The sequence below is a fragment of the Schistocerca gregaria genome, chromosome 4 (assembly GCF_023897955.1).
Source record: "Schistocerca gregaria isolate iqSchGreg1 chromosome 4, iqSchGreg1.2, whole genome shotgun sequence".
NCBI classification, from domain to species: domain Eukaryota; kingdom Metazoa; phylum Arthropoda; class Insecta; order Orthoptera; family Acrididae; genus Schistocerca; species Schistocerca gregaria.
In genome coordinates, this window is record NC_064923.1 from 771511883 (window position 1) to 771524846 (window position 12964).

The following is a 12964-nucleotide window of genomic DNA, read 5'->3' on the forward strand; positions in this document are numbered from 1 at the left end:
TGGCAGAACAACTGAGAGTAAATTTGGAATACATTTCACATACATTTTCTCAGCATGTTATAGTCTTAGGTGGAGATTTCAATTTACCAGATATAGACTGGGACACTCAGATGTTTAGGACAGGTGGTAGGGACAGAGCATCGAGTGACATTATACTGAGTGCACTATCCGAAAATTACCTCAAATTACCTTGAGCAATTGAACAGAGAACCGACTCATGGAGATAACATCTTGGACCTACTGATAACAAACAGACCTAAACTTTTTGACTCTGTAAGTGCAGAACAGGGAATCAGTGATCATAAGGCCATTGCAGCATCCCTGAATATGGTAGTTAATAGGAATATAAAAAAAGGGAGGAAGGTTTATCTGTTTAGCAAGAGTAATAGAAGGCACATTTCAGACTACCTAACAGATCAAAACGAAAATTTCTGTTCTGACACTGACAATGTTGATTGTTTATGGAAAAAGTTCAAGGCAATCGTAAAATGCATTTTAGACAGGTGCGTACTGAGTAAAACTGTGAGGGACGGGAAAAACCCACCGTGGTACAACAACAAAGTTAGGAAACTACTGCAGAAGCAAAGACAGCTTCACTACAAGTTTAATCACAGCCAAAACCTCTCAGACAAACAGAAGCTAAACGATGTCAAAGTTAGCATAAGGAGGGCTCTGCGTGAAGCATTCAGTGAAGTCGAAAGTAAAATTCCATGTACCGACTTGACAGAAAATCCTAGGAAGTTCTGGTCTTACGTTAAATCAGTACGTGGCTCGAAACAGAAAATACAGACACTCCGGGATGATGATGGCACTGAAACAGAGGATGACACGAGTAAAGCTGAAATACTAAACACCTTTTTCCAAAGCTATTTCACGGAGGAAGACCGCACTGCAGTTCCTTCTCTAAATCCTCACACAAACGAAAAAATGGCTGACATCGAAATAAGTGTCCAAGGAACAGAAAAGCAACTGGAATCACTCAACAGAGGAAAGTCCACTGGACCTCACGGGATACCAGTTCGATTCTACACAGAGTACGTGAAAGAACTAGCCTCCCTTCTAACAGCCGTGTACCGCAAGTCTCTAGAGGAACGGAAGCTTCCAACTGATTAGAAAAGAGCACAGGTCGTCCCAGTCTTCAAGAAGGGTCGTCGAGCAGATGTGAAAAACTATAGACCTATATCTCTGATGTTGATCTGTTGTAGAATTATAGAACATGTTTGTTGCTCGATTATAATGTCGTTTTTGGGAACCCAGAATCTACTCTGTAGGAATCAACATGTATTCCGGAAACAGCGATCATGTGAGACACAACTCACTTTATTTGTTCATGAGACCCAGAAAATATTAGATACAGGCTCCCAGGTAGACGCTATTTTTCTTGACTTCTGGAAGGCATTCGATACAGTTCCACACTGTCGCCTGATAAACAAAGTATGAGCCTACAGAATATCAGACCAGCTGTGTGGCTGGATTGAAGAGATTTTAGCAAACAGAACACAGAATGTTGTTATCAATGGAGAGACGTCTACAGATGTTAAAGTAACCTCTGGCTTGCCACAGGGGAGTGTTATGACATGCGGCTTTTCACGGATGATGCTGTAGTATACAGAGAAGTTGGAGCATTAGAAAATTGTTGCGAAATGCAGGAAGATCTGTAGTGGATAGGCACTTGGTGCAGGGAGTGGGAACTGACCCTTAACATAGACAAATGTAATGTGTTGTGAATACATAGAAAGAAGGATCCTTTATTGTATGATTATATGATAGCGGAACAAACACTGGTAGCAGTTACTTCTTTAAAATGTCTGGGAGTATGCGTGTGGAACGATTTGAAGTGGAATGATCATATAAAATTAATTGTTGATAAGGCAGGTACCAGGTTGAGATTCATTGGGAGAGTCCTTAGAAAATGTAGTCCATCAACAAAGGAGGTGGCTTACAAAACACTCGTTTGACCTATACTTGAGTATTGCTCATCAGTGTGGGATCCATACCAGATCGGGTTGACAGAAGAGATAGAGAAGATCCAAAGAAGAGTGGCGCATTTCGTCACAGCATTATTTGGTAACCGTGATAAGATGTTTAACAAACTCAAGTGGCAGACTGTGCAAGAGAGGCATCGCGATGTAGCTCGCTCGCCAGGTTGCGAGAGGGTGCGTTTCTGGGTGAGGTATCGAATATATTGCTTCCCCCTACTTATACCTCTGAAGGAGATCACGAATGTAAAATTAGAGAGATTAGAGTGCGCATGGAGGCTTTCAGACAGTTGTTCTTCCCATGAACCATACGCGACTGGAACAGGAAATGGAGGTAATGACAGTGGCACGTAAAGTGCCCTCCGCCACACACCTTTGGGTGGCTTGCAGAGTATAAATGTAGATGTAGATGTAGACAGTAAGTCTTCCCTCCACTGCGGTTCTGGGTGGCTTTCCCAAAAGCTACCTCTTTTTCTAGACCTTTACAGTCCTCACCCTTCAACCTTCTTCCTTCCTCTTCAAACCTTCTGCTCCAAAAGCTTGCTAATCACGACAGTCTTTTATGTATGTGTTCCACTGCCACTTCGTGGTTAGATTTTTTATCTATCCAATTAAATAATAATAAAGAAATCATGAAACATATTGCCCGAACAACATTTGTCAGGATATTGTCAAAATATCTGAATAAACTACAGTAATCTGGAATTGCTAATATTTACAGAATTAATACACTGCCTGAATGAAGCATAGTTATGCAGTTTTAATAAATGTGTCTTACTCAAAACGTCTGATCTTAAATGTTCTGACCAAGTTCTGTCAAAACTGAAATCTGACAGACATTTTACTTAAGCTGGTCTAACATTCCCTGTTAAGATATTCATTTATAGAGCAGTAGGAGTTGCCTGCCAAAAAGTCTTTCAAACACTGTTTAAACTGTGCTTTATCTAAAACCAAGTTTTTAATGGATGTTGGCAATTTGTTGTAAATATGTATTCCTGACTATTGAACTCCATTTTTGACCAAGGTGAGTAAAAGAGAAAATTTTTACTGGTGTGGTATTCAAAAATTAGCCAAAAGGTGGGAGAAATGTAAAATAAATAATGGGGCATACATTGAATAAAGCACTATTTTATCATTCTTCTGAATTCAACAAGTGTTTTTAGACAAAAAATACATGTTTCATACTTCTGTACGTGGTAATTATCTTTTTCTCATAATAAAGTTGCTTAGATTTTTGGATTACTTTCTTTAATATTTAGCAGTAATTTTTGTAAAGCATTACAGTGCTAACATCAGAACTGTTTCTAGATAGTTGTTAGTCTCCTTTTAGCCCCACATGATATACTTATTCCTTGGTTAGTCCATGGTTTATTTTTGGCTTCTGTTTTCATTACAGTTACCTTTAGGAGAAAACAGTTTTTGAAGTAACTTTATTTAACTTTATTAATGAATGCTTTGTATTTTCCATTTGAGTCAGAAGTATTTTAAACATCTATCCAGTTCATGCGTCTGAGCAACCTCCTAAAATTCTGAATTTTTTGACTGGTTTATTACCCTCCTGTACTTAGATTTAATAGATTTCATATCCTGACAAATTTCAACATTTAATATAAGATCCTACATATCATGATCAGATAGCTGATTTACTATAAGTTTTGTGGTATGACTCTTTTTCCCTAGATTTGTCTTCAAAGATATTATCAATAGCAATCTCAGAGAATTTACACACCCTACTTGCAAAGTTCATAGTCGGAATTAAATTGAATGACAGTGTTACTGATTGCACCAATTATTCACTGACAGTAGTTATCAAAAATCTACATTAAAATCACAATCAGCCACTATTTCCTTGCTTTTTACTGCCATATGGACAACAGAGCTTCCAGACTTTTTATGAAGAAGTTAAAGTTTCCTTAAGGTGCTCTGTACATTGAATAGAATAAAATCTTTATTTGCCTTTCAGTATGTTTTCCATACAATTGGCATCACAGTGTGTTCAATACATTTTTTTTAAAAATTACAATAATTATTATTGTACATAATTGTGCCTGTGCAGGGCAAGCAGATACACATGCTAAAGTAATATTGATAGTACAACAATAATTCATTCACAATAATAATAATAATAATAATAATAATAATAATAATAATAATATAGAATACAAAGACACAAATACAGACATTAGACCATTCTTGCATAGACCGCCAAATAACCCACAAGTCAAAACAACAATAAAAACTATCAGCACAATCATACACAACAAAGTAAATGAAAACACAACAGTGGAAAAGTTACAACTACTAGTTTATATAGCAGCACTCGCTACACTAAATATACACACTAGGCAGAGGTCAGAACCAACCAACTCACAGAAGAAACCCACAAAACCAGCATGGCAACACAGGCTACAGATCAGAATAGAAAAACGGAGAAAAGACATCGGACAGCTAACATAATTTATAAGAAATTAAATGTCGGAAAAAAAAACAAACAAAAAAGGTTAGGTAAAATCTCGCAACAAGAAGCGATAGAGCAATTAGATGAAAAGATGCAGAAATTACAAGCATTGGCCAAACGACTTAGAAGATACAAACAAAGTAAAAATAGAATGAAACAAAACCAAACATTCAACACAAACCAAAAGAAATTTTACCAGACAATAGATAACACACACATTAAAATAGGCAATCCACCAAACATAACAGACATGGAACACTTCTGGAGCAACATATGGTCAAACCTGGTACAACATAACAGGCATACATGGTGGATACAAGCAGAAACAGACACATACAAGATGATTCCACAAATGCCTGAAGTGGTAATTTTGCAACATGAAGTCACCTAAGCAATTAATTCTAATCACAGTTGAAAAGCCCCTGGAAAAGATAAAATGGCAAATTTCTGGCTAAAGAAGTTCGCCTCTACACATTCACATCTAACTAAATTATTTAACACTTACATTGCACACTCATACCACTCATGGTTACTACAAATATTGGATATATACAAAGTAGATCTTAAATTGATAAAGTTCCTAAACATAGTAATGAAAAATTGGAAAACCACACTTAATATCCAAACAAATTCAAATAATATCACATCACAGCTAATACAGATTAAGCGTGGAATATACGAAGGAGACTCATTGAGTCCTTTCTGATTCTGCCTTGCTCTGAACCAACTATCGAACATGCTAAATAATACAAATTACAGATACAATATTACTGGAACATACCCACACAAAATGACACATTTGCTATACATGGATGATCTAAAACTACTGGCAGCAACAAATCAACAACTCAACCAATTACTAAAGATAACAGAAGTATTCAGCAATGATATAAATATTTCTTTTGGAACAGACAAATGTAAGAAAAATAGCATAGTCAAGGGAAAACACACTAAACAAGAAGATTACATATTGGATAACCACAGCGACTGCATAGAAGTGATGGAAAAAACAGATGCCTATAAATATCTAGGATACAGACAAAATATAGGAATAGATAACACAAATATTAAAGAAGAACTAAAAGAAAAATATAGACAAAGACTAACAAAAATACTGAAAACAGAATTGACAGCAAGAAATAAGACAAAAGTAATAAATACTTACGCTATACCAATACTGACCTACTCATTTGGAGTAGTGAAATGGAGTAACACAGACCTAGAAGCACTCAATACACTTACACGATCACAATGCCACTAATATAGAATACATCACATACATTCAGCAACCGAAAGATTCACATTAAGCAGAAAGGAAGGAGGAAGGGGATTTATTGACATAAAAAACCTACATTATGGACAGGTAGACAATTCACGAAAATTCTTCATAGAATGAGCAGAAACTAGCAAACTACACAAAGCAGTCACTTATATAAATACATCGGCTACACCACTGCAATTTCATAACCACTTCTACAACCAGTTAGATCACATAAAATCAACAGATACAAAGAAAGTAAATTGGAAAAAGAAAACATTACATGGCAAGCACCTGTATCATCTAACACAGCCACACATCGATCAAGACGCATCCAACACATGGCTAAGAAAAGGCAATATATACAGTGAGACGGAAGGATTCATTTTTGCAATACAGGATCAAACAATAAACACCAGATATTACAGCAAGCATATTATTAAAGATCCCAATACCACAACAGATAAGTGCAGACTTTGCAAACAACAAATAGAAACAGTAGATCACATCACAAGCAGATGTACAATACTAGCAAATACAGAATACCCCAGAAGACACAACAATGTAGCAAAAATAATACATTAACAACTTGCCATACATCACAAACTAATAAAACAACATGCTCTCACATACAAGTATGCACCACAAAATGTACTGAAGAATGATGAATACAAATTATGCTGGAACAGAACCATTATAACATATAAAACAACACCACATAACAAACCTGACATCATACTCACCAATAAAAAGAAGAAATTAACGCAACTAATCGAAATATCCATACCCAATAAAATAAATATACAGAAGAAAACAGGAGAAAAAATTGAAAAATACGTCCAACTGGCTGAGGAAGTCAAGGACATGTGGCATCAGGGTAAAGTTGTCATTGAACCAATTATACTATTAACTACAGGAGACATACCACCCAATATCCAACAGTACGTCAATGCAATACAGCTACATCCAAATGCATATATACAACTACAGAAATCCATATTTATTGATACATGTTCAATTACCCAAAGGTTCCTAAATGCAATATAACATATACCACACAGTTAAAAGGAAGTCACACTTGATGAAGGTCCATGTCACTTTCCATTTTTAACCAGTCATAATGTCTGAGAAAGGAATATAATAATAATAATAATATATCAAAACAGTTAAATATACAATAGTATCAAGATATACTTATACTACATCTTATGTATCCATGTAAAAAGTCTTTGTTGGTACATTACTGTCACAAACAAATAGGTATAATTCATATGGCAGATTTTTGTTTGTATAGCATATCTCTTTTGTGTCCCTGTTTAGAAACTCATCAAGTGAGTAATATGGCATACATTTGAACCACACTTCTATTGTTTGCTTAAAGTTACTCATCGGTAGTTCTCTCACAGCCTTTTATAGGTTGTTATAAAATTTCAAGCTAAGGTTTTTATGGCTCTTTTGTGTTGATGCCAACCTTGTGTATGGTAGGTCTATGTTTCTATTATTTCAAGTATTATGAACATGCGGTTAAATGATAATGGCATCCTGTTGGGTAAAATATTCCGGAGGTAAAATAGTCCCAAATTCGGATCTCCGGGCAGGGAGTACTCAAGAGGATGTCATTATCGAGAGAAAGAAAACTGGCGTTCAATGGATCAGAGCTTGGAATGTCGGATCCCTTAATCATGCAGGTAGGTTAGAAACTTTAAAAAGGGAAATGGATAGGTTAAAGTTAGATATAGTGGGAATTAGTGAAGTTCGGTGGCAGGAGGAACAAGAGTTTTGGTCAGGTGAATACAGGGTTACAAATACAAAATCAAATAGGGGTAATGCAGGAGTAGGTTTAATAATGAATAGGAAAATAGGAATGCGGGTAACCTACTACAAACAGCATAGTGAATGCATTATTGTGGCCAAGATAGACATGAAGCCCATGCCTACTACTGTAGTACAAGTTTATATGCCAACTAGCTATGCAGATGATGAAGAAATTGATGAAATGTATGATGAGATGAAAGAAATTATTCAGGTAGTGAAGAGAGATGAAAATTTAATAGTTATGGGTGACTGGAATTTGAGAGTAGGAAAAGGGAGAGAAGGAAACATAGTAGGTGAATATTGATTGGGGCTAAGAAATGAAAGAGGAAGCCGCCTGGTAGAGTTTTGCATAGAGCATAACTTAATCATAGCTAGCACTTGGTTCAAGAATCATTAAAGAAAGTTGTATACATGGCAGACCCCTGGACATACTGACAGGTTTAAGATAGATTGTATAATGGTAAGACAGAGATTTAGGAATCAGGTTTTAAATTGTAAGACAGTTCCATGGGCAGATGTGGACTCTGACCACAATCTGTTGGTTATGAACTGTTGATTAAAACTGAAAAAACTGCAAAAAGGTGGGAATTTAAGGAGATGGAACTTGGATAAACTGAAAGAACCAGAGGTGTACAGAATTTCAGGGAGAGCATAAGGGAACAATGGACAGGAATTGGGGAAAGAAATACAGTAGAAGAAGAATGGGTAGCTTTGAGAGATGAAATAGTGAAGGCAGCAGAGGATCAAGTAGGAAAAAAGACGAGGGCTAGTAGAAATCCTTGGCTAACAGAAGAGATAATGAATTTAATTGATGAAGGCAGAAAATATAAAAATGCAGCAAACTAAGCAGGCAAAAAAGAATACAAACGTCTAAAAAATGAGATCGACAGGAAGTGCAAAATAAAATGGCTAAGTAGGCATGGCTAGAGGACAAATGTCAGGATGTAGAGGCTTATCTCACTAGGGGTAAGATAGATAGTGCCTACGGGAAAGTTAAAGAGATCTTTGGAGAAAAGAGAACCACTTGCATGAATATCAAGAGCTCAGATGGAAACCCAGTTCTGAGCAAAGAATGGAAAGCAGGAAGGTGGAAGGAGTATATAGAGGGTCTATACAAGGGCGATGTACTTGAGGAAAATATTATGGAAATGGAAGAGGATGTAGATGAAGATGAAATGGGAGATACGATACTGCATGAAGAGTTTGACAGAGCACTGAAAGACGTGAGTTGAAGCAAGGCCCCGGGAGTAGACAACATTCCATTAGAACTACTGATGGCCTTGGGAGAGCCAGTCCTGACAAAACTATACCATCTGGTGAGCAAGATGTATGAGACAGGTGAAATATCCTCAGACTTCAAGAAGAATATAATAATTCCAATCCCAAAGAAAGCAGGTGTTGCAGATGTGAAAATTACCTAATTCTTTACGGACGATTGGTAAAACTGATGAAGCCGACCTAGGGGAAGAGTAGTTTGGGTTCTGTAGAAATGTTCAAACATGTGAGTCAATACTGACCCTATGACTCATCGTAGAAGATAGATTAAGAAAAGGCAAACCTATGTTTCTAGCAAATTAGAGAAACATTTTACAATGTTGACTGGAATATTCTCTTTCAAATTCTGAAGGTGGCAGGGGTAAAATACAGGGAACAAAAGTCTATTTACAATATGTACAGAAACCAGATTGCAGTTATACAACTTAAGGGGCATGAAGGGGAAGTTGTGGTTGGGAAGGGAGTGAGACAGGGTTGTAGCCTCTCCCCAATGTTATTCACTTTATGTATTGAGCAATCAGTAAAGGAAACAAAAGAAAAAAACTGGAGTAGGTATTAAAATCCATGGAGAAGAACAAAAACTTTGAGGTTTGCCAATGACATTGTAATTGTGTCTGAGACAGTAAAGGACCTGGAAGAGCAGTTGAACAGAATGGTCAGTGCCTTCAGAGGAGGACGTAAGAAGAATATGAACAAAAGCTAAATGAGGATAATGGACTGTAGCCTACTTAAATCGGATGACGCTGAGGGAATGAGATTAGGAAATGAGACACTTAAAGTAGTGGATGAGTTTTGCTATTTGGGGAGGAAAATAACTGATGATGGTCAAAGTGGAGAGGATATAAAATGTAACCTGGCAATGGCAAGGAAAGTGTTTTTGAAGAAGAGAAATTTATAAATGTCAAGTAAAGATTTAAGTGGCATGAAGTCTTTTCTAAAGTATTTGTATGGAGTGTAGCCATCTGTGGATGATAAATAGTGTATACAAGAAGAGAACAGAAGCTTTAAAAACATGGTGCTACTGAAGAATGCTGAAGATCAGATGTGTACATCACGTAACTAATGAAGAGGTACTGAACAGAATTGGGGAGGAGAGGAATTTGTAGCACAACTTGATTAGATGAAGGGATTGGTTAGTAGGACATGTTCTGAAGTATCAAGGGATCACCAGGTTGGTATTTGAGGGCAGTATCGAGGGTAAATATCATAGAGGGTGACCGAGAGATAAATACACTAAGCAGATTCATGAGGATGTAGGGTGCAGTAGTTAGCTGGAGATGAAGAAGATTGCACAGGATAGAGTAGCATGGAGAACTGCATCAGACCAGTATGTGGATTGAAGACGTCAACAAGAACTGCATGCTGTATATTTTTTGATGTAGTAAGATACAGAGTGAATCACCTAAAGCTTGTACTGCAAATATTCCGAAAATGAAAGATGCTATTGATGGGTGGTTTTCACGGAAAGGATTGGTAGTCAGGGGTTTATATTTTTAGCCAATAAACAAATTGAAATAACGCTTAGGAAGTGTATTTGTAATGGAATTATACCTATTGACATTAACAGTCTTAAGATAGGGTAAATTAGAATGTCAATGGTGTTTGTTACCTGATTCTAGTGCAAGTCATTTATGAAATATTGTATTTTTGAAAATTCCCACCGACATGTGTACAGTAACTGTGGTAGCATGCACAATTGACCATCACAGGTTGTGTTGAAAATGACCACTGGAAGCAGCAACAGACGCTTCCATCTGGTATGAAATGACTGTAGAACATCACATTCCAGCAGAAATGTCCGAGCAGGCTGCAATGAGACATTGTTGGATATCTTCAGATGTAGCTGATATGTCATTGTAGACATTGTCTTTCAGCTTTCGTCTCAGAAAAAATTCTACAGGTTTCAAATCCAGGGAATGGGCAGCCAAGGTATAGGTCGTCTGTGTTAAATAAAATGATTTGGAAAGAAATCATAAAGACATGCGGTGGTACTTCAAGCTGTTCAGTCATCATGTTGGTATCACAGATTCCTCCTAGTCTGGAGAGGTAAGTCTTCTAGAATCTGTGGAAGATAGTCTGTTAGGATGCTGTGGCACTTGTACCCACTCAGTGTTCTGTCTATGGAAAGTGGACCTATGAGATGATGGTTCACTATTCTGCACCACACATTTACACTGCATGGATGCTGAAATTCCGTCTGATTATGTCAGTAGGGATTGTCAACAGACCAATAGTACATGTTTTTGTGGTGTAACTGGTCATGATTGATAAATGTGGCTTCATCACTAAACAAGATATGGAATACATTTGGAGTATCCTGTCTTATTCCTAAAAACAGAATTTAACACAATTATAATAATCATTTCTGACTAACTCTTGATGGAGAGAGATTGTTATGAAACAAACTGGAAGAGTTTTAATTCGCACCTTGTTTTGCCATCTGCCTCCTCAAATTCATTTTTTTTTTTTGTTTAACTATGTACCATTAGCATACTTGAATTTTATCTGCATTTTCATAAAAGAGAAAGGTTGGTCCTCAGTTTTAAAGAATATAACACCAGATCTAATTTTTTGCTTAGATTTACATATGTAATTGATTATCTAGTTTATTTTAACTATTACTTGCTAGTATCTTTTGTTACAAGGTAAAAATCAGTAATTGTTTCATAACTTAAATTCTATTGTTGATGTATGAACAAATATAAATTCTGTACTAATTATAAACATAATGGAGAAAGAACTAATTGTGTTCTTGAAGTATCTATTTGGTTCTATTTGAAAACTTGTTAGCAAAGCCAGACCTTAGTTAATTCCAAAGCAATTAACAGTTTTATCAAAAGTATTGTTTGTGTAACTATATACGTTAATTTCATGATTTAACAAATAATTCGGCCTAACTATTGTAGTAGGAGCAACTGTTAAAAAGAACCAATGTTTCACTGTAGTCAGTTAATTTCATGAGTTAAGTTTTAATTGTAATTTCTTTAAATTAAACTTTAAACAATGTATAGTTTTAGCACCTATTATTGTGACGATATATAAGGGCCTGAACTTTGGTTACAAGACAGTCAGACTGCAGCCGAGTTTCAGATGTGGAACCTGTGTTTCTTAGAACAACAACAATGTATCAACTTAACAGTGAAATGAGTGTTACACCAATATGTCATGTGTTAAAGCAATGACAGTGACTGTTCAATTTATTTGAAGGACTGTGAACTGTGTGGTTATGTTTTCACTGCTCATATATGTTCAACAGAAAACTATTGTAGCAGTATGTGGAAGTTCACCTGCAAACCATTAATGAGGCTTATTGAAAGTTTAAATAATGCATTGGGCATACACGTATAACTATGTATTATTAGGGGTTGTGAAAAGACAAATTAAAGTATTGTAAAATGCAACTGTGCATCAGTGAGTTACGTTATTTACTTTAGCCAGTGTCCAAATTACAACCACCAATTTTCAGCAAGTGTAGCGATGCATTATGTCCACACCGAGGACAACAAATGAAGAAATAGAAAGCAGGTGAAACAGCTACAAGATGTGATGGGGATGGAACCTACTTTCTTGGAGAATGTGCAGGACACTTGCCTGACTGATGCCACATCCTTGTACAATTGCACAGGAGCTAATGTTTGCAGTGACTATATTAGCAGTGAGAATGTTAATTTCCCCCTCTTATGTTGTCACTTGTTTCCTTCTGTTATGTAGTATAGAGGTTAGACTACAACTTTTACATAACCAGTTGAAGAGGTTGATAAAAAATTGCTGAGGTGATTGATGTATGTTGGGGTATTTTGCCACATACACTGTACTAGAATGAACAGCATTCTTCCTTCACATGCCATACACCATGAGCATGTCACCTTTTTTTGCACTGGTAAATCCCATTGCCCACTCATGACCTCTGCTTGGGCCATCACACATTATCTGACTAGCAAATCACAGTGCATTCAAGGAGCACAGAAGTACATTGTAAGAAGACATAACAGTGTCATACATAGCAACTACACAGGTTCCATGGTACAAACAAGTGTTGGTGTGGAAACTTTACAAAATATATCTTGTAAATGACTTGCATGAGAATCCTGCAACAAATACTAATGACATTCTCACTTACAGTACTTTTACTTTGTTAATTTCAGTTGGGATTGTTACATTTGAGATGTGTTGATATGT